Source organism: Pleurodeles waltl, chromosome 8, assembly GCF_031143425.1.
Source record: "Pleurodeles waltl isolate 20211129_DDA chromosome 8, aPleWal1.hap1.20221129, whole genome shotgun sequence".
In the NCBI taxonomy this organism is placed as follows: domain Eukaryota; kingdom Metazoa; phylum Chordata; class Amphibia; order Caudata; family Salamandridae; genus Pleurodeles; species Pleurodeles waltl.
In genome coordinates, this window is record NC_090447.1 from 1,176,433,583 (window position 1) to 1,176,454,903 (window position 21,321).

Consider the following 21,321-nt stretch of genomic DNA (forward strand, 5'->3'; position numbering starts at 1 on the left):
AGGGAAGAGATTAAGATGAAAGATTGTTTGCTATTTGCATAGGGAAAACGTAGGTGGACATAGGGGGTACTGAATGCGGGTGAGTGCCCAGGGTACAATTCGATACCATTTACAAAGAGGGGTGTGACAAGTTGGCTCCTACCGTAGGGGAATGTGTGTGGGTGTGTCTGTGTGTTGTGTTGGGGGGGTGGTGGGGGGACTTAAGAGTTTGAAATTTGTGTATGGCATTCCTAGAAGGTGACCAGTGGTGCTGAACGGGGAAGGTACAATTCAACGCCCTTAACAACGAGGCAGGTGACAGGTGATAGACTATCGTCTGTGGAGAGACATAGGCATTGGTAAGTGTATGTCGAAAACCTATAAGGAGGGCAGTGGAGCGCCGAATCAGCAGGAAACAAAAACGCGAAGGTCTATGCTGTTGGTGAATGCAAGAGTTTGGCTGGGCAGAATCTTACATTTCCTGCCTACGAGAAGTATGCAGACGTTTTTTCTTGTGTTTTACTTCTGGGCGTATTTTTGGAACAATTGCTTTTCCATTGGTTGATTAATTGAAATTCGAAACAGACCCGAAATAACAGAAACGGTAGAATATGTATTTTTATTCCTAAATATTACTATAAGTGTGCGATATCTCTGGCCTACTTTTAAACTCAATATGAATTAATATATCTTCCTAATTTCCAGTTTTCTTTACTTTAGAGCAACAATGTAGATGGAACATATTCCCGGATTACATAGTATTGGGGTTTAAGTGTTCTGAAAATCTGCCATATAGAATCCTGATATAAGGAAACCTCTAGTTGTTAAATCATTAACTGATTTGTGAGTTTCATAATGAGAATGTGCCAGTGACATATCTACCAAATGGATGTACCTTAAGTACAATCAGTCCCATTAAACAGTATCTTAAACATCTGAAGTTGCCGCTGGAATTTTCCACATTTGAACTAAATAGGTGCGGTTCAAAGAGCCAATTAGTTAGAAACGCTTTGCACCACACAAAACAAAGATATTTGCAACAAGGGAAATTCCGAAGAAGGACACATTTTCGTGCTACACCCCACACTGCTGAGGAGGCTGCGTGCGTGGCATCATTGCATGCCAAAAGCAGTATGGGGGCAGAGAATGAAGCATCCAGCAACTTCAGTTTAATTAAAACACTTGTGGGCCACTAACGTGAAATCACATCCAGTCGTAGCTATGTACAGCCTGGATATGTCAATCATCCTACGGCTAGGTCATCGAAGCACTAATTGGACAAGTAGGCGCATACTACACGTTCGTGCACTTGGTTCTGATAGAGCGTTCCGTCCTAATAAATTACCTGTATCTGGACGCTCTTGGGTCGATGAATCTTTTGACCAAGTGGGGCTCTCTTCACCCGAGAGTAATCAATTTAATCAAATCAATAATCAATAACGAACATAAGCAATGCCCTGATCAAAATAACACTTCACAATTAATCCAGAAAACATTTCGGCGAACCATGACCTTTCGGCCATGAATAACCACACCAGTTCATTCAAAGTTAATGAATTTATTTCCCTATATTAACAAAGCTAGCACGATATAAATGTGTCTCAACACCAAATGATATATGTAAATGAACATTAATAGCTGTCCATAACGGCGAAAAAGATGCAATCTATGCAGCATTTCAATAACAATGCATTCGATAATAGCAACGCAAACCACTAAAACTATAATCTGTAATGGGCTAATTGCATACATTAGTCAGCATAACAAGGTCTCAAATTGCATCGTGCAACAAATGAATCCTCATCTAACCTCAAATTAGCATCTGCATGTGGGATTTCATGCAAAAACAATTTAGCAACATTAATTTGGAAAACTCCTAACTAGGGCTCTTATCAAAAATCAGCAGTTGGTTACCTAAAAAGAAACACAATGCAATTGTACATTTTCCTTTCATATTTACCAAATTCAATCAGCATTCAAGGAAGTCTTCGTCCCACAGGTACCGGTTTCGATCAGCATGGGACGGGGGCAAAGGGGCAGGGTGGACGGGGCAATTGCCTCACAGCGGCAAGATAAAAGGACAAAACTACTACATTATGCAAAGGGGCAAATCAAAGTTAAAGTCTCTAGGGCGAGAATTACTTAAAGTCTCTTTCTCTCGATTAGAGAAAGCATCAAAGTCTCATTCAAAATGGCGTCGAACATCAATTGGCATCGTAGAAGATGGCAAAATGACGAGGTCGGCAAGATGGGCCATAATGGCTGCAATGTCCTGCAAATGGCGGGTAATGGCTAATGGCTAATGGCGGGTAATGGCTAATGGCTGCTTTCTTCTTGTGCACCAGGTTTAAATAATCAACAGTTCAAATCCAGTAGGGTCTTCCATTGGAGGGTTCATAGGTTGGCTTCAAATTGTCCAATCAAAAACAACAATTTACAAGCTTCTACCTAGGCATACATTATCCTTGGAGTCGGGAACGTAAGTTGCAACATATTTTACCAATTAACTCACTTTCAGAGCTTCCATTGTCTGCACCTGCAGATTGACCTTGGAGCAAAGAAGAAGATGCCAGGCTGGCACGAAACCTTAAAGATAAGCATGTGAACCGATCTCACTGGAAAAGTACAGCTTCAAGCAAGAATTCACGTTTTATTAGCACATTAGAAAAACACGAACATCTAAACCGTGAGACAAGGCAACTAGGCCGAAGCCTCCACTAAAGTTATGCTAAGTTAAAACATTTCAAACAAGCAAATCATGGCACACGTTTACGGTTATGTCAGATTAGTACAATTCTAATACATCACGTTATATAAAGCACGCTTATAAATGTTGGCGAACTACTCTGAGGGCACATTTGTCCCCGTACAATCTTTATTAGTTCGGTTAAAGTCACACTTGATTATTGCGGCACTACGTTTATGCGCTAATAAATGTAAAACCTTCGTTTCTGCGTCATCAATCCCTCCTCTGATGACTATTTGTCATCACACAAAACTATTCCCACAAATTTTATTCCATTAAAATTCTGTCAGTTCTCTTTGCCTTTTAGTTCCCCTTGTTCTTGCCTTGTATTCTTCTGCCATTCTTTTCATCATTTTCTCTTCCTTCCTTCTTTTAATTCTTGCCATGATCATTAGTATTCCCCTCTTTATTCCCCAAATCCCAAAGATGCAAATTAGTACTATTAGTATTCCCTGTATTATTTTTAGCAATATTCCATTCCAAATGCCACCAAGCCAATTTCCCACTGAAGCAACTCCCTTTCCAACCTTCTCCCAAACTCCTGGTTCTTTCAATTCCTTCAAGTCTGCACTCTCTTTTGTTAGATTTGCAAGCATTGTTTTAATCTTCACACTGTTGTCTGGTATATACGTGCAACAGTGACGCGCACCAAGCATTCTGCAAACGCCGCCATCCTTTGCTAAAAGAATGTCTAGGGCAAGCCTGTTTTGAAGAGTCATAGCTCTTTCTGCTGCAAGTTCAGCATCCATCAGGATTATAGCACCTGAAAACTTTGTCAACATGTTATCCACTATAGTAGACAACTTTCTTATTTTGATGGAATTCAACACAACTCCCAATGAAGGAATCATGGCTCCAAATATATCTCCTACCACAGCAGCTCTTTTCTGGATATGATGAGATCCAGACAACTTTGGAATCACTGATAGGTCATCCAGTTGATAAACCTTTGGGAACACTATACCCAAATAACATCTCCCCCACCATCCCTTTGGAAGACGATAATAGGCATTATGCCCACAAATGTAATATACACCAGGTATGACAGGGTCAAGTCCGTTCAGCATGAATGTCCATTTGGCCCTAAAGATAAACGTATGTTTACATTCACTCGCTCCCACGAAAATGTTATCATAATAAGATTCACCACGATATATACAAAATTTCCCTACATGCCAAGCGTCTAAAGCTATTTTTCCTTGTGTTTTTATTGCGGCAAAAGCATAATTATCTACTGAAGTCCTCTTACTTAGCTCTTTTTCTAATTTCGCATTCATTTGTGCCCTTCTATCATCTGTGCGATCTAAAAAGCTTATTTCTACTGCAGAGAGCGAGCAGGTAAGGTTTTCCCTATGAGCGTGAGCTGTTTCAAAAGGTTGCATTGGCTCGAAAAATTCCCTCATTATTTTAGCATCCCAATCTTTAGCAATCTGGCTTAGTTGCGTTATTATAGGAACATATGCAAAGGTAACATCATAATTTGAATAAAAATACTGTATGTTAGTTTGACCATAAAATCTAGAAGTTACTAAACTACATGTAATCCCATATGTAAGAGGCATGTGGTGATAAGTCACCCCTTCCGTTACCGATGTCGGTATCTGTGTACACACATAACAATCTTTCGCATCCATAGTTTCAACATATTCTGTTAGTAGGCGATAGAAAACATTATACGAAAGTTCCTTCTTATCATGCAAGTGTCTCTCATCTAATTCTAGTCTTTTCAATGCGGTTAGTTCAGTGACAGTAACAGGAGCAGAAGTAGAAGCATCAATTTTCTCATTCTCACCCTTACCACGCGTTGCAAGCACTATTGCCATTATTATTAGTACACATGCAGTTATCAAGCCTATACACGCATATTTACAATATTTCACTCTACTGTTTTGTGTAGCGTACTTAGTCATGATCTGTATAGAATCAGAGAGCTAGAAGCACTTATAAAGAAACGATTTAGCAATTAGTTACAAAGCTGAACGAGCGCAATGTTCACACAGTTTTCTTCAGGAGCCCAGTCACTTATCGGTTAGCAGCATTTGTCTCAATTCGGCAATAACTCAGTCTTTTATCAGTTAGCAACGTTGTCTCAAATCGGGTTTAAGAGTCAATCAGGTTATCAAAGTCTTATCAAGTTAGCAAATGTCTCATCCGGTTTAGCAATGTCTCAGCTGGTTGTATCACGTTAGATTATAGCAAGCAATGTCATTTATCAGTTTTTCAATCAATAGTGTCCATAAAACTTTTCTTTTCTATTGGTATCTCTTCTTCTTCGTTCTCGAGGCTAAGAGATACAAATTCGTCGGTCCAATCATCATTGACTACATATGCCCATTCTGGACCGGAATATCTCCTGTTTGGTATCCTTTTCCTTTTCAATTTTGCATCTCTCTTTGATTCCGCCTCACTGGTACTTTCCTCTTTGGCCAAGTCTTTTTCTTCACTTGATGTTGGTACCACGACAGACACTTCCTTTCTTTTCTCTTTCACTCTTGGCCCTTCACTGTCGTTCAACGTTTCTCTAGTTCTTAGTTTTACTGGTGATATACTTGGTCTTCTCTTTGCACTGTGTCCACTTGATGGACCTGCGATCTCTTCTGAAGAAGTTTGAACAGTTTCGTTCTGTTCTGCCTTGTCCCTTCCTTCTGGGGAGTCAATCAGGTTTTCCTTTTCTTTTCCTGTATCGTCTGCTTCTGGGAAAGCCCTCCTCTGATCAGGCTCTCCTGCTTCTTCACCTCTTTCGAGCCCTTTGTCACCGTTACTTTCTTCAGGCTCTTTGTCACTTTCAGCTGCTTCAGGCTCTTTGTTACCTTCAGCTGCTTCGTCGCTGTCTGAGGTTTCTCCTTGGTCTTCCCCAAGTGAATCGGTTGTTTCGTCCTCAGAGAATATTTCTCTCTCCTCTATTTCTGCCTGTTCGCTTCTAGTTCTGTTTTGCTCTGTCTCAGCGCTCGGCACTTCGTTATCAGGTACTGGCAGTTTCAGCGCTTCAACTTCCTCATCTGTGGGACACAACACTTTCTTTGTATGACTGGCGTGGATCCAGTTGGGAACTCCCGCACACTTCACAGCGGTAGTGGTCGTCAGGATCACTTGGAAAGGGCCTTTCCAACGGGGTTCCAGACACGACTTCCTCACGTGCTTCTTTATCACGACCCAGTCACCTGCTTTCAGTGTGTGTCCTGGACCTTGGATCGGTGGCAAGGTGGTTGCTTCCACCTGGTGAGAGAAAGAGCGAACCACGTCAGCCAGACCTTTGCAGTAGTCTAACACCATATCATCTGTAATATTCAAAAGCGCGTTTGCGGGAACTGCAGGAAGTCTCATGGCCCTGTCCATGAGAATTTCGTGCGGGGACAATCCAGTCTTTCTGTCAGGGGTGTTTCTCATTGACATTAACACCAAAGGCAATGCGTCAGGCCATTTCAAATTTGTCGATGCACATATTTTCGCCATTCTTGATTTCAGTGTACCATTCATTTGCTCCACCAGTCCTGAGGCTTCAGGGCGATAGCTACAATGCAGTTTTTGCTCAATGTTCAGCACTGCGCAAAGTAACTTTATCACCTCGTTATTGAAGTGACTTCCTCTATCTGATTCTAAAGAGATCGGGAATCCGAAACGTGGTATCAACTCCCTCAACAATAGTTTTGCAACTGTAAGGCTGTCATTTCTACGTGTGGGGTATGCTTCAATCCAGTGACTAAAAATGCACACAATCACCAACACATACTTCAGACCTCCATGCACAAGCATCTCAATAAAGTCCATCTGCATTCTGCTGAACGGGCCACCCGCCCTGCCAATGTGGCTCACGTTCACAACCGTTCCCTTTCCTGGGTTCATCTGCTGACAAATGACACAACGATGGCAAACTGCTTCTGCAACTTGACGGAATCTGGGGTTAAACCAATCAGTTTTGAACAATCTTATCATGGCATCTCTCCCTAGGTGAGCCTGCCCATGATAGAACCGCGCTAGCTGCGATAAGAGACTATTTGGTAAAACAAATTTTCCTTCATTTGAAACCCATAACTCATCTGGTCTCCTTGTACATTGTGACTTAATCCAGGAAGCTCTTTCATCCTCCCTGACGCTATTCTGTAATGCTTTTAGTTCATCCATTGTATCCACGACCTTCAAGGCAAATGCTTCAGCTGGTTCGAGCTCTGGCTCACTTATCAAATTCCATTCATCCCTGAGCAATATACAGTTCAAGGCACAAAATCTTGCGACTTGATCCGCATATGCATTTCCCAGGGAAACATAGTCCTGTCCTTTTGTATGAGCACTACACTTTACCACTGCAATTTCGGCTGGCATCTGAATGGCGTGTAACAATTCCCTTATTCTCTCCCCGTTTTTCACTGGGGACCCTGAAGAGGTCAGGAAACCTCTCTGTGACCATAATTGCCCAAAGTCGTGCACAATTCCAAACCCGTACTGACTATCAGTGTAAATGGTAACCTTCATCAATGTAGACAGTTGGCATGCTCTTGTAACGGCTACAAGCTCTGCTACTTGTGCGGAATAGACTCCTTGAAGCCAGGACGCTTCCAAGACACCTGTTACAGTACATACAGCATATCCTGCTTTCAGAATTCCCAATGCATCTCTTAAACATGACCCATCAACAAAAACAATTTGGTCATTTTCATCAAGCTTAGTATCCTTAGTTTCAGGTCGGGGTTTTGTGCAAAATTCAGTCACCTGAAGGCAGTCGTGCTCGACGTCTTCAGCGTTCTCAATTTCAGCATTTTCACCGGGAAGCAAGGTTGCTGGATTCAACGTAGTGCACCTTTTCAGCTGCACATTCGGTGAGCCCAGAATTATTGTTTCATACCTTGTGAGTCTTGCTCCAGTCATGTGTTGCGTTCGGGAGCGGGTCAAAAGTATCTCAACTGAGTGAGGGACCATGACTGTTAATGGGTGTCCCATCACTATTCCTTCACTCTGAGTGAGGCTGATACCAACTGCTGCTACGGCGCGCAAACACCCTGGCAGTGCTGCTGCGACCGGATCCAAAGTAGCTGAAAAATACGCTACTGGTCTGTTTATGCCACCATGGGCTTGGGTCAAGACAGACAAAGAACATGCATCACGTTCATGACAAAACAATGTGAAAGGCTTTGTGTAATCAGGCATACCTAAAGCTGGAGCCCTGCACATGCATTCTTTCAATTCAATAAAAGCATCCATCTCATCTCCTTTCAGCTCAATTTCATCCAAGGCATCCTTCTGGGTCAGTTTCAGTAAAGGCTTTGCTAGAGTTGAGAAGTTGGGAATCCACTGGCGACAGTAGCTCACCATCCCCAAAAACTTCCTCACCTCCCTCCTTGTCTTTGGTGGACTCATTTGAAGTACACTTGTTATTCTTTCCTTCATTATTCTCCGTGACCCTTTCTCTATTTGATGACCCAAGTATTTCACTTTCTTCTGACAGAACTGCAACTTTGAAGGAGACACCTTGTGTCCATTCCTTCCCAAATGGTTCAGTAGAGCAATGGTGTCGGCTGTGCAGCCACTTTCTGTCTTAGATGCAATCAGTAAGTCATCAATGTACTGTACTAGGGTTGACTCGAATGGCAATTCTAACGCTTCCAAGTCTTTCTTTAGAATCTGATTGAAAATTGACGGTGACTCAGAAAACCCTTGAGGAATTCGACACCAACTGTAAACTCTGTCTAAGAATTTGAAACAAAAGAGAAATTGGCTGTCCTCATGAAGAGGCACCGAAAAGAATGCTTGTGACAAGTCGATGACTGAGAACCACTCGGCATCGCAAGGGACTTGAAACATTATCACAGCTGGATTCGGTACTACAGGGCAGCATTTAATTATGATGTCATTTATTTTCCTCAAGTCCTGCACGATTCAGACCTTTCCACTCGGCTTTATTAGTCCCATGATTGGTGAATTACATGGACTGCTTAACACTTCTTTCAGTACTCCTTGTTTTACAAACTCGTCAATGAGTTGGGCGACTTTCATGAGGGTGTCTTGTGCCATGTGGTATTGTGGGGTCTGGGGAAAGGTTACATTGGGTTTTACGGTCACTTTCACTGGTTCCACTCCTTTCACCAATCCCACCTCTTTTCCTGTCATATCCCACACTTCCTTTCCGACTGTTTCCCGTAATTCAGCTGGAATATCTTCTTCAGTTATCATCGGAAAAAGGTTAATCAGAGGATATTCTTCATCGACAGTTTCCATCTCATCCCCTTCTACACTGTCCTCTTCTTCCCCATCACTGCTCGTCTGAATTCTAATTCCATCGTTCGAACACATAATCGAACATCCCAATTTGCACAATAGGTCTCTCCCTAACAGTGCTATCGGACTTGAGTCACATACCACAAAACTATGTGACCCTTGATAGTTACCAATTCTGACTTGTACTGGATCTGTGATTGGGTTCGTCAGGTACCTGTTTTCTACTCCCACTACTTGAACTGTTCTCCCTGAGAGTGGCAAATTTGGTACTTCAATGCTCCTAACAGTTGAACGTGTGGCTCCTGTGTCAACCAAGAATGAAACACGATGACCCATAACTCTTCCCTCCACATATGGACCCTTCTGATCAACTTCCAAGGATGCTGCAAGCACACAATTTCCCTCCTCATCTGAACTTTCACTCTCCCATACATTGTTTATTCCATTCTCACTGTGTAATGGGAACTGTTGTACTGTGCCATTTGTATTCATCACCTGACCCGAGACCTGTGGAGGAACCATCGCTTGCTGCTGACTCACTGGTGCCAAAGGTATTTGCATTTGCTGATTAGGTACCACGGGAAACTGCTGTTGCATTGGCTGCATTTGCGTCATCTGCATACGGGGCATCTGCATCTGCTGCGGCTGCATGGGCTGTAATCCCGCAGCTGATTTATGGTCTGAAAATTTGGGTTTGGACCTCTCATTTTCGGTCCCCTCATTGTCTGGAATGCATTGACATCATTGTTTTGCTGACCAACACCTGCACCTTCCTGCACCACCATCGGGCACTCGCGTTTCCAATGTCCGACGATTCCGCACACGTGACACGGCATCACCCTTTTCATTGCCTGCACACCATTCGGAATCGCAACAGTGTTCAAATCCGGACCATTACTCCCAAAGCCTCCTCTGCCTCTCGCCTGTGGCTGAAACACCATATTTCCCTGCGGCTGCGGCTGCGGTATCTGCTGTTGGAACCCTTGCAACCCTTGCAAACCTGTCTGAGCTGCTTTAAGTTGCATCATCATCACTTTCTCTTTCAACCTTTTCTGTTTCACTTCAATTTCGTCGCTACAGTATTTCGCATAATTCAACACCTCATCAATCGGTTTCGACTGCCAACAAATCAAATGCGTCTTTATCATCTGACTTATCTCTGGTCTCAGCCCTTCCACAAATCTAAACACAAAATGGAGCATGTCCCTCGCCTCTATTGTTTCCGTGCCACTGTAGTTCTTGAACGCCTTCAACAACCTCTCATAGTAACCATGAATCGACTCTTTAGCCTCTTGGGCAGTTCGATCAATCTTCTGCCAATCCACATTTTTCGCGGCAACCTTCGTCTTCAAATGCTCAATCACCTTATAGTACAAGCTCATTACCATAGGTGATGGTGCACCCGTATCCCTGTCTCTCTCTGGTTCACTTGTCGGCCAACCTACAGCCCTTTTGCAGTCTTCCCACAAATCTGCCGGAACCACAATCTCAAAGAGGGTGTTCAGGTTTTCCCAAAGACATTTTGCAAGCTTCACAAACCTATCAGTCTGTTGATACCATTCAATCGGTTTCTCTCTCAGTTTGGGAAAATCATCCGTAAAAGACTGAATGTCGCTTCTGTGCCACGGTACATGTATTAATTTTCCCCCTGCTGTCTCCCTCATTGGTAACATGGTTATTGCATCACTACTCTGTGATCTTTTCTTGTTGTGCTCTGGGACACTGTCTTTCCTCTTTTCCTTTTTCTTTGCCCATCTGCTCTCCCATTTGTCTAAGCACCTCCACACTTGTGCACTCTGCAGCAATTCTCTAAGGTGCGTTTTCATGCCTGCTGACCTCATGTGTTCAAAGTCTGTGGTCCCGAAATCCAATCTATAGCTCCTGCTCAAGTGTTTTGTCTTGTCTATCTCAACCCCGTTTTTGTCAGCTATTTCTTGCAACCTTCTATGTACCTTGTTCACTTCTCTCGTAATCCTGGGACATAGATACCTCAGCTCTTCTTCCGAGTAGGACTCTAACCTATTCGAACCCATAGTCCCTTCCACCAATTCTTCTGCTTCCATGTTCAACCTGACCCTATTCAGATAGTCTTCTCCCTTCCCACTGGCTGAGCTTTGTGTGGAATTCAGACTGTTGAACCACTGTGTCAGCTGTTGCGCATTCAACCCCATCAGTGTAGCATTCACATCGACTGCCATTGATGGTTGCGGCAACTTTTCAGTGTTCGATGATAGCGGTATCATCAGTGGGGGACTCGACCTCACCACTGTTGACTGAGCACATATGGGACTAAACTCCATCAAGGACCCAGATCCAGTTGGCAGAGCCGCTATCGGAGTTGTCTCTGGAGTGTTTTCTATGCACCTCCTTTCCGTCCCATTCTGCACCACTGATCCTTGACCGCTCATACCTGAGTTAGGCTGAATGTACAAAGGTACCGGTGGACCTACAGTAATGGGTAGGGATATCGCATCTGGGTTCTGTCCATTCCCCAGGTTCTGAGGCATGTTCATTCCCACACTATGGGTCATCATTGCCGGCATGCCCGTCTGACTCCCCGTCATCTGAGCATGTGCGGTTCCCCCCTGCATCTGCTTTTGAGGCATCAAAAACTGGGTTGATTCAGCTTGTGCCAATGTTGGGTTGCGACCATTCTGTACTCCCATTACGGTTGGATCTAGAATCATTCCCGTACTGTTGTCACTGCTGTAGTACCTTGGGACCTGCGGCTGATGATTTTCTGCTGTTTTCAATATAGGCACATCTGAATATATTCTCCTAACCTGCGGTATCTGCGGGGTGAACAGTAAACTTGGGTCCTTAGTTCCCGATGGCGTTTCTGAATTTGGAGTTTCATTATTCTGTTTCCCGGTGCCGGAGGGGCAGAACTGGTACTTGGACCTTGTTCACTCTCTGCATAAGGTGGTGGACGGTCGTTCAGCAATTGCATGATGAACTCCTCATCCTCTGACTCGTCTTCTCTCCTTAACTTTTCCTCGTCCTCTCTATCTTTAGAACACCTCCTGTTTGTCTTACAGGTAGCTTTCTTGCCTGTCGCCTCTTCTTCCTTAGCAATTGCGGGAAACAATTTTATCCCCTGCAATATATCTGACCTCCACACCTTCTGTGCATTATCCCACCTAGCGTCCGCTAGTGTCTTTTCTACCTTTCTTATCCTGGCCTCGAACTTCTTTTGCTGTTGCTGTCTAGCCATTAGTTCCCAAACCGCTAGAGCCTCAAACTGTGCTGGCCTTGGAGGTACCTTCATGTCGTACATCGCGAATCTCAAATTCTCTAGGATCCTTATATTGAATGTCCCATGGATTGGGAACGCTACGCTCCCATGTCTCTCTGTCAGCTTGTGCCATTGCTTTAGCCAAAGGCACGGAGCTACCCCCCTTTCCTCCATTACAATGTAAGCTGGTGTACCTTCGGGTGGCGTCTCCTCTCCTACGCTCGCTTTAATGTAAGACTCCCCCTTCATCGCACTCTTTAATGCTTTAAAAAATTTCATTTTCTCGTCTTTTATTTAACAAAATTTGTAATCAATAAGTGACTTTAATTCCCGGAATACTCTTCGCTTGCCTTTCCCCTTCCAATCGAGCCCCACGGACTGCGTCCAATCCGTGCGCGACCCTTCTCTGCAACCAACCTATCCCAGCGCGGCTCCTAGTGACGTCACACTCACACACACTGCGGCTGACAAAGCCTCGCGGCTTGTCCTCCTTCACTCAGCTCCTCTCGTAACAACTTCTGGCATGTATCGCGAGCAACCAAATAATAATAAAACAGATCTGTCGGTTTACTACAGGAAGGGTAACACAATCGCTTCAGGACCTTAGGGATTTTTCACTAGCCTCGGCAGTTATTCCATCTTTCTCGGTCCCCACTTTCGCAAGCAAATTCTGACCCGCAGACTCTGCTCTCAACTTGTCAGTGATCTATTCTAGTGCACTTAGAATTTGTCAAAGCCCGAAGTCGAAGTTTTCTTTCACTCCCTTAACACACGTACCGACTCGTTGACCACGCCCGGTCAACCTATTAAACCGACCAGACCACAACATAAAACAAGTGTCTCATACACTTTTCAACATACTCCGGAGTCTCTTGACCTCGCAGGGCCCGTCTCAACAACAACAACCACGTGGACCTTTTTCTGCACAAAGCGCCACATGCACATGAAGTTCGACGACTTCCCTACTCTCACACTCGGAGCGCACCTCCGCTATTCTCTAAAATCATCGCAACCTTTTCAAACAATCTGCGGCAATAAGCTGTGCAAGCGCAAAATCCTAACTTCACTCATACCGTCACTAGTACCGCCAACGCCGATTTCACACCTCCATTCTCTCCATTCGCAAGCTCCGAGATCCCGGGAAAGTCGCGGGGGACTTAGGGCATCATCATTCTCTCAATCTGTTTTACCCAAGAAAAATCTAATTCAACACCATATACCTCTCGAGTGGGGTCTCAAAGAGCGCAACCGTCAATTCAACACCATATACCTCTCGAGTGGGTCCCAAAGGGCGAAACCGTTACCTCTCGAGTGGGGTCCCAAAGGGCGTAACCGTTACCTCTCGAGTTGGGTCCCCAAAGGGCGAAACCGTCCTCTGCTACCATCTACTGATAGAGCGTTCCGTCCTAATAAATTACCTGTATCTGGACGCTCTTGGGTCGATGAATCTTTTGACCAAGTGGGGCTCTCTTCACCCGAGAGTAATCAATTTAATCAAATCAATAATCAATAACGAACATAAGCAATGCCCTGATCAACATAACACTTCACAATTAATCCAGAAAACATTTCGGCGAACCATGACCTTTCGGCCATGAATAACCACACCAGTTCATTCAAAGTTAATGAATTTATTTCCCTATATTAACAAAGCTAGCACGATATAAATGTGTCTCAACACCAAATGATATATGTAAATGAACATTAATAGCTGTCCATAACGGCGAAAAAGATGCAATCTATGCAGCATTTCAATAACAATGCATTCGATAATAGCAACGCAAACCACTAAAACTATAATCTGTAATGGGCTAATTGCATACATTAGTCAGCATAACAAGGTCTCAAATTGCATCGTGCAACAAATGAATCCTCATCTAACCTCAAATTAGCATCTGCATGTGGGATTTCATGCAAAAACAATTTAGCAACATTAATTTGGAAAACTCCTAACTAGGGCTCTTATCAAAAATCAGCAGTTGGTTACCTAAAAAGAAACACAATGCAATTGTACATTTTCCTTTCATATTTACCAAATTCAATCAGCATTCAAGGAAGTCTTCGTCTCACAGGTACCGGTTTCGATCAGCATGGGACGGGGGCAAAGAGGCAGGGTGGACGGGGCAATTGCCTCACAGCGGCAAGATAAAAGGACAAAACTACTACATTATGCAAAGGGGCAAATCAAAGTTAAAGTCTCTAGGGCGAGAATTACTTAAAGTCTCTTTCTCTCGATTAGAGAAAGCATCAAAGTCTCATTCAAAATGGCGTCGAACATCAATTGGCATCGTAGAAGATGGCAAAATGACGAGGTCGGCAAGATGGGCCATAATGGCTGCAATGTCCTGCAAATGGCGGGTAATGGCTAATGGCTAATGGCGGGTAATGGCTAATGGCTGCTTGCAAGTCTAATTTTGCCATGACCAACAAGCTTTCCGAACAAGCCTTCTGCCTCATGTAAACAGACGATGTCTGCAATGCTCCATAGAAGCTATCAGTACAAGTTCACAATGGATGTTTTAGAAATATGGACAATGAAACGTCATTTCTAACGGCAAGCCCAAATGTGATGACTGCAAGTGGGCGGAAAGTGCAAGATGCAACACTGCATCTATGTGCCGATGGTGTGCAAAGTTGGTTTTGCCCTAACACTCAGTAAGGACATGGGTTGAAATGTTAGAATTAGAAGGGGCAAACCACGAAAGTTATTTCGGAGGAGGCTTGAAGTCCTTCATAGGGTCACAGTCTGCTCTCTCCAATGCCTGCAGCTGTCACGTGCATAATGGTATCTGTCTCAAATGGGCAGTTTCCCATTTACAAATGGTACCAACTGATAGGGGCAGACTTTATGCCTTAAATGCACTGTATGCACTGGAATGGTTGTAGACACAGCACGCACGTCCTTTCAGGTGACAATAAAAGTGGAGACACCCTTTCCCTTGAGAGTTTCAAGGACTTGCATTGCATACATTGTAAGTTGCAAGAACGATTGCAATTCGCAACGCACTTTAATAAATCACACTTTCCTTTCTTCACTAGCAAAGCCTGACACTTTGTGTACAGCAGGCTCTGCAAGGCAGAATAAAATATCGATACCTCGTCCCAAAATACCATCCTCATTCTCACCAGGGGCCTCCAACAGCCACCCAGATAAGTAGCATTATCCTTGTACTACAATTGCGTTGCCACAGCCTTGACCAAAGACTTCAGGAGAGCCACCTCATAAAGTATCGTAGCAAGATCTACAGTCTTTGAATTATTTTTATTTAGGAAACACGTCTCTCACTTCTCCGAAACCTTGCATTATTTATGGGAGCCCTACACGTGTACCAGCCACCTTATCCTCACAAATGTTCATGCACAACTTCTTTTCTTATGAAGAAGAAATAATGTAGAACTTTCTTAAATCTAAATCCATCCCACTAGAGATGGTATGTAATGTTAAAAAATACTTCCTAAGCCTTCTTGGTGACCAAACCACTAAATTGGCATGGAGAAGTCTTCAATAAAATGACTATTACTCACCGCTTCCAAAGCACTTACACACTCTTTGGTGACTTCTCCATTACTGGTCACAATAAAGGCACTAATTCTAAGACTAAGGATTGGGATTAAGCAGATGCACATTTTAGTGGTCTAGCAGCTGCCTTCCTAAAATATTCACTGCACCCTTTGGGTGATATGTGTAAAGCTTTAAAAATTATAACAAAAGAAAGAAAAAAATGTAAATGGGAGTTCCATTTCCACTCAGGAATAAGGATGAAAGAAAATAGTAATAATCATTAGAATAATTCTATAACAGGCTACCATTTGTCTGCTGCCTGGGTGCTGATAACAGGAGTCAATTATTACTAATCTCAATGCACTCAAAGACAATAATGATTGACAAAAAGGAATCATAAGACCAGATAGTCAGTAAAATACATCAATTTAAATAATGTGGTTGGCTCTATATTCCATTCTCACAGTTAATTATCTGTGACCTGATTAAGATTTGTGTGTATGAAGAAGGAGTAGGCAGATTAACAATGCAGGCCACCAAAAACAATAACCTCCAGGAGTAGTTCCATGTAGGTATCCTGGCAGGACAAAATGTTAAATGCTCACTCTAAAGTAAAGTGAAAATCTATTCATGAAACCAATTACAAATAAGAGAAGATGATAACTAAAAAAAGAAAAAGTAATAGTTATACCTAAGTGATTTAGGGCTTAACCAGTTTTTAAGATTCTTAAATCCAGGAAGTGATCTCACCAAGGGGATCAGTGTCAAAGGCTCCGTTTCAGATCGTTTTGGCAAAGTGAATTCCAAGGGATATGACCCAGGGCACCCTCAATGTCAAATTATTACTAGCTCAAAGGTAGCTGAAATTTTTACTGTTCTAGTGTAACCAATACCTATTATTCGTCTTAAGAATTCAGATTTTGTTCATAATGTGATCTAATTGGATTACTAGAACTGTAACTGAGTCTTCCGTATTTCTTTGTAACTTATGTTTACTTGTGTATTGCAAAGTGCTAAAAGCTCTTACCAAATGATTACATAATAACCTCTTTGTTTGTTACATATTGATACTTTCCATATCTTCTTATCACAACTAACGGGAAACTTTGATATTACTTTTGCTCATTATTTGTTGTAAACTTACATTATGTAAAGCACTCTGTGAACTATGTACGTTTTGTTCACTCAATAGAAAACTGCAGATGACTATATATGATAACCTATGGTATGGAAAAAGCTATACATCTTTTATCAAAACTAATTGTAGTGGAATTTCATGAAGTTATGTCTAAAGAAAATAAATATTTAGGTTGAAATAGCATGTGGTTCTAACATACCTTTCCAAGCCACTCATTACTTTCTTTCAGCCCAAACAGTGCTTTCACTCAGAAAGAAAACATCAAGGTGAAAAGCACCGCTAAATACCACTAAAACTATAATTGCATATACTTTCAGATGCATAATTATTATTTTGACTTCTTTTGTTTTTCTTCAACCATTGCAGTAAAATGGTATTCTTTTTAGTTTGGCAGCATTAAAATATCCCTTGGATATAACTCTTTTAAAACCAACGAGATGGCAATACAATATTCAGATACAAACTGGTTCCTTTTAAGCTAAAGTATTTTCTTACAGTGGTTTTATGTTGAAGTATAAACTACAGAAACACTGTGCTAACAAAATATTGTGGCAAACATATCCAGGTCCAAAAATTGCGATATATCGTTATATATTTTGAGTTACTTAAACTGAACTTATTCTTACCTATACATACATTCACAATATTGTGGTCCTCAATATACATTATTTTTCCTCATTGTATAGCATCAGTCCTGTTCTCTGTGACGTAAAAAACTTATGGGCAACTGGGCAATCATTGAACCTCAGGAACAGAAGAACAGTGATCTCACTGAAAGTGAAGAACTTCTGTGCAAGTTGTGACTTTTAGAGAAGACAAGCTGTTAAAGATTACTATGTAAGGGGGTGATGCTCTGAGAATGTTAACGCTGGAAGGTTTCAGAATAAATATAATGCCCTGGCAGTTTTATAACTTTAAATAATAGTATATAACTATTATTTACAATTAAATGTTCACTAGCCTACTAGCAATGTCTCAGCTAGACCCACAGCAAGTCACTGTGATACAGATAATTTAACTTTCCTTAATGTGCATTTGTGCTATATGTGTATTAAAATATTTGAAGAAATCGCAGGTACAGTCATTCATATGTGCTGCTTTGTCTCCAGGGTTAGAGTTCAGAAAGTGCTGTGCAGGCATTTGTAATGTCTTACTGTATAATTATCAGGCATTAGCACATTAGCTTGCATACTTTTACCACCTTATAGTTTACAACACATGTTTTATCACACTAGACTTTACCGCACATTAAAATTTAGATCTATGTAAGTTACACCTACAACACTTCTTTACAACATGTTTTTACCATGTCTAGTTAAAAGCCATTACCCTCATAAAAGACATTGTGATAAAAATGTAACATGAACATACAATCCATATACAAACTAATTACAGTATTTGTCCTCAACAAGTACAGCGGCTACAATTTGTCACAAAAGAAGGACCTGACACACATTTTTAGAATCAGTTAATAATATGTTTCAGTCATGAATCGATTGAAATAAAATACATTCTGAATCATATTTTTAAGCAGAATAACATCTATATCGTAAGAAGAGTAGTGTCTATAAACAAATGCATATATAAAGACATCTGCCACCATTTTGTCACCACTCCTCAGGCGACCATTGTGTGGAGAGGTTGATTTGCTGACAAATTCCAGAATCCAAGAAAACGGATCCATTTACCTCAGATCTACGGTAAGAACATGATTTAAAACGTGAAAACAACTACATTGAATACACAGTAAACACTTGAGTAGTATTACAGTGGAAATATTATACCCCTCAGTATATTTATACTGATTTCTACAGAGGAACCAACCCTATAGAAAAAAGCCTAAAAAACAAAGGTGATTAAATAAAATAAATTTCATAAAATCAACTATCAGTATGTTTTGATTTAAGTTAAACGATTTAGGAAATCTGAATAAAGTTTTACCTTTTCTGGAGAGTAGAATGGAAACGTAGGAACTCATAATTCTAAGTAAAATATTAAAAAAATAATTGTAAGTGTTTTTTTTCAGATTAGAAAAACATTATGGAAAAACTTTTGAAGAAAAGCAACAATTGAAGAAGTGCATACATTTCTATACAAAGAAAAATGTAAGCAAAACAAGGAGGATAATCAAAGAAATAGTATTTAAAGAAGGGTAAACTTAATAACTAACCAACTAACATCTAACTTGTAAAACAATTAACTCCTTTCATCCGCCACATAGGTACCTTAATAAAATGTTAATTTACAACAGGTGCAACAATAAAAACACAAGAAGAAACAAGAGAATAATACTTTATTTTAACAGACTAAAAAGTCAGAAAAAATAATAAAACCAACAGTGAATACAAATAAAGCCAGCTAAACAGAAATTCACAACACAGTAGATAGTAAAGCAAAATAGTTAAAACACAACACTTTGTTTACAAAATTGGAAATAAAAGTGTAGTATTCTTTTTTCTCTGTGCATACTGTACTTTAGATTTTATAAACAATATTGAAGAAAATGGAGAACATGCCAGAGGCCAATTTTGCATTTTCAATAAGAGGGAACCAGTTACTGAAACTTGAAGGGATTCTTGACTGAAAGAACAGATATACTGAACCCGGGGCTCATTGAAAGTGTGTAACCTATGTTCCACCTATTGCAGGCAGAGACCTGTCTGCCTCTGTGAGTGAAAGTGAAGTTGGAGAGAATTTACAACAACTAAAGCACTAGCCACCACCTCCAATGAGCACTTTAGTGCAGTGCTAAAGGAGGTATCAAGAAACATACCTGTCGACGTTGCCAAAGATATGCCTGACATACCTACGTTGAAGAAAATAATAAGCAGAAAAGACAGGAAAGTAAGGTGCATCTTCCTCAACCGAAAACATTTAGGACCTCATTATGAGTTTGGTGGTCTTTTGACAAGATTACCGTGGTGGTGGATGCTAAAAGACTGTCATGTTGGCTGGAATCCGACCACTGTATTATGACTCACACTGTGAAGACCGCCAAAAAACAGCCAAAAATCTGAAACCGCCAGGAAACTGGAGGACAGAAAAGAGGCGGTCCCACCACCAGCACTGCCTGCCTGACAAAAATCCACCCATCAGATTACGAGCCACAAATCACCACAGTGGTTCTTCCATAGCAGAAAGCCATTGGCGGTGCGAACTGCAGCCATCAGAACTCACATCAGTCAGAACACCACATCACATTGGATAGTTTGATTACCCCACACCTGAGACACATCCACCTGATACACCTACTCACTGCACTATATAACACACCCCCTACAATCCTTTGCAAACAGAATGACATTCAGATACTCTGAGAAGCCAATAATATAGATATAACACTTTTACACTCTAGGCACACATACACATCTCACTCAGCCCACACCCCACATCAGCACAACTCTCACAATGCACACATTACTGGCACACACCTTCCGCAATGACTGTCTCCAATTCACATCGCATCACCCACACCTCACCAGTTACCTAACACTGCAACCTTACACTCACAACACCCCCACACACCGTCTACACAACCACTACCATATCTCCACAAAACACCCGTGTTTCACTGATGACGAGTTGAGGGTTATGGTGGATGAACTTGTCAGGGTAGAGCCACAACTGTTTGGAGCAAAGGTCCAACAAACATCTATTGCATGGAAAATGGAGTTGTGGCAAAGAATAGTCAACAGGGTTAATTCTGTAGGCAGTCATCCACGCACAAGGGATGACATCAGGAAGAGTGGAACGACCTATAGGAGAAGGTCGGTTCCATGGCATCCAGGCACCAGATAGCCATGTAGAAGTCTGGTGGTGGGCCCCCACCTCCTCCCCCACAGTTCACATCATGGGAGGAGAAGGTCTTGGACATACTGCACCCTGAGGGCCTGATAGGAATACCTAGGGGACTAGAGTTTGGTAAGTACCCACAACAGTCATGTCAAACAACTGTACTGTCCTGCTTGCTTCCCTAACACCCAAATCGTCCCCATTTAACTACTGTATCTATGACACCTCTCATCTAATCACCTAAAGCCACTCTCTGCCATGCCACCTCTCCACTCAGCCCAACTGCCCTCACAGCTCTTGGAAATGTTTGTTAGCTACCAGCAGATCAGTACGACTCCCAGAATGCACTAACCCATCCGTAAGGAAATCTGGATTGTGCACATCACATCACGTAATGCAAGTATTACCAATGTACTAGCTACATCATCTAGATTGTTCTAGTGAGGACCGGTACATGGCAGTGACAGCAAGTCAATGGCACACTCACAATAGCAACCAAAGCAAAACACAGCTACAGCTGAGTGACCATTCCTAATGGCCACAGCTCAAATATATCAAACCAGAAATGGACAGACCTTGGTTGGAGAGTAGGTAACATAGTTGAACAGTCACATCATATATCAGACATAATCAGATTGCATCTGCACAAAAGCCTGTACCCAGTTAGTATGACATCTCTCAAATCATCACCATGTTGTGGGATAATCAAAGGCTACAGA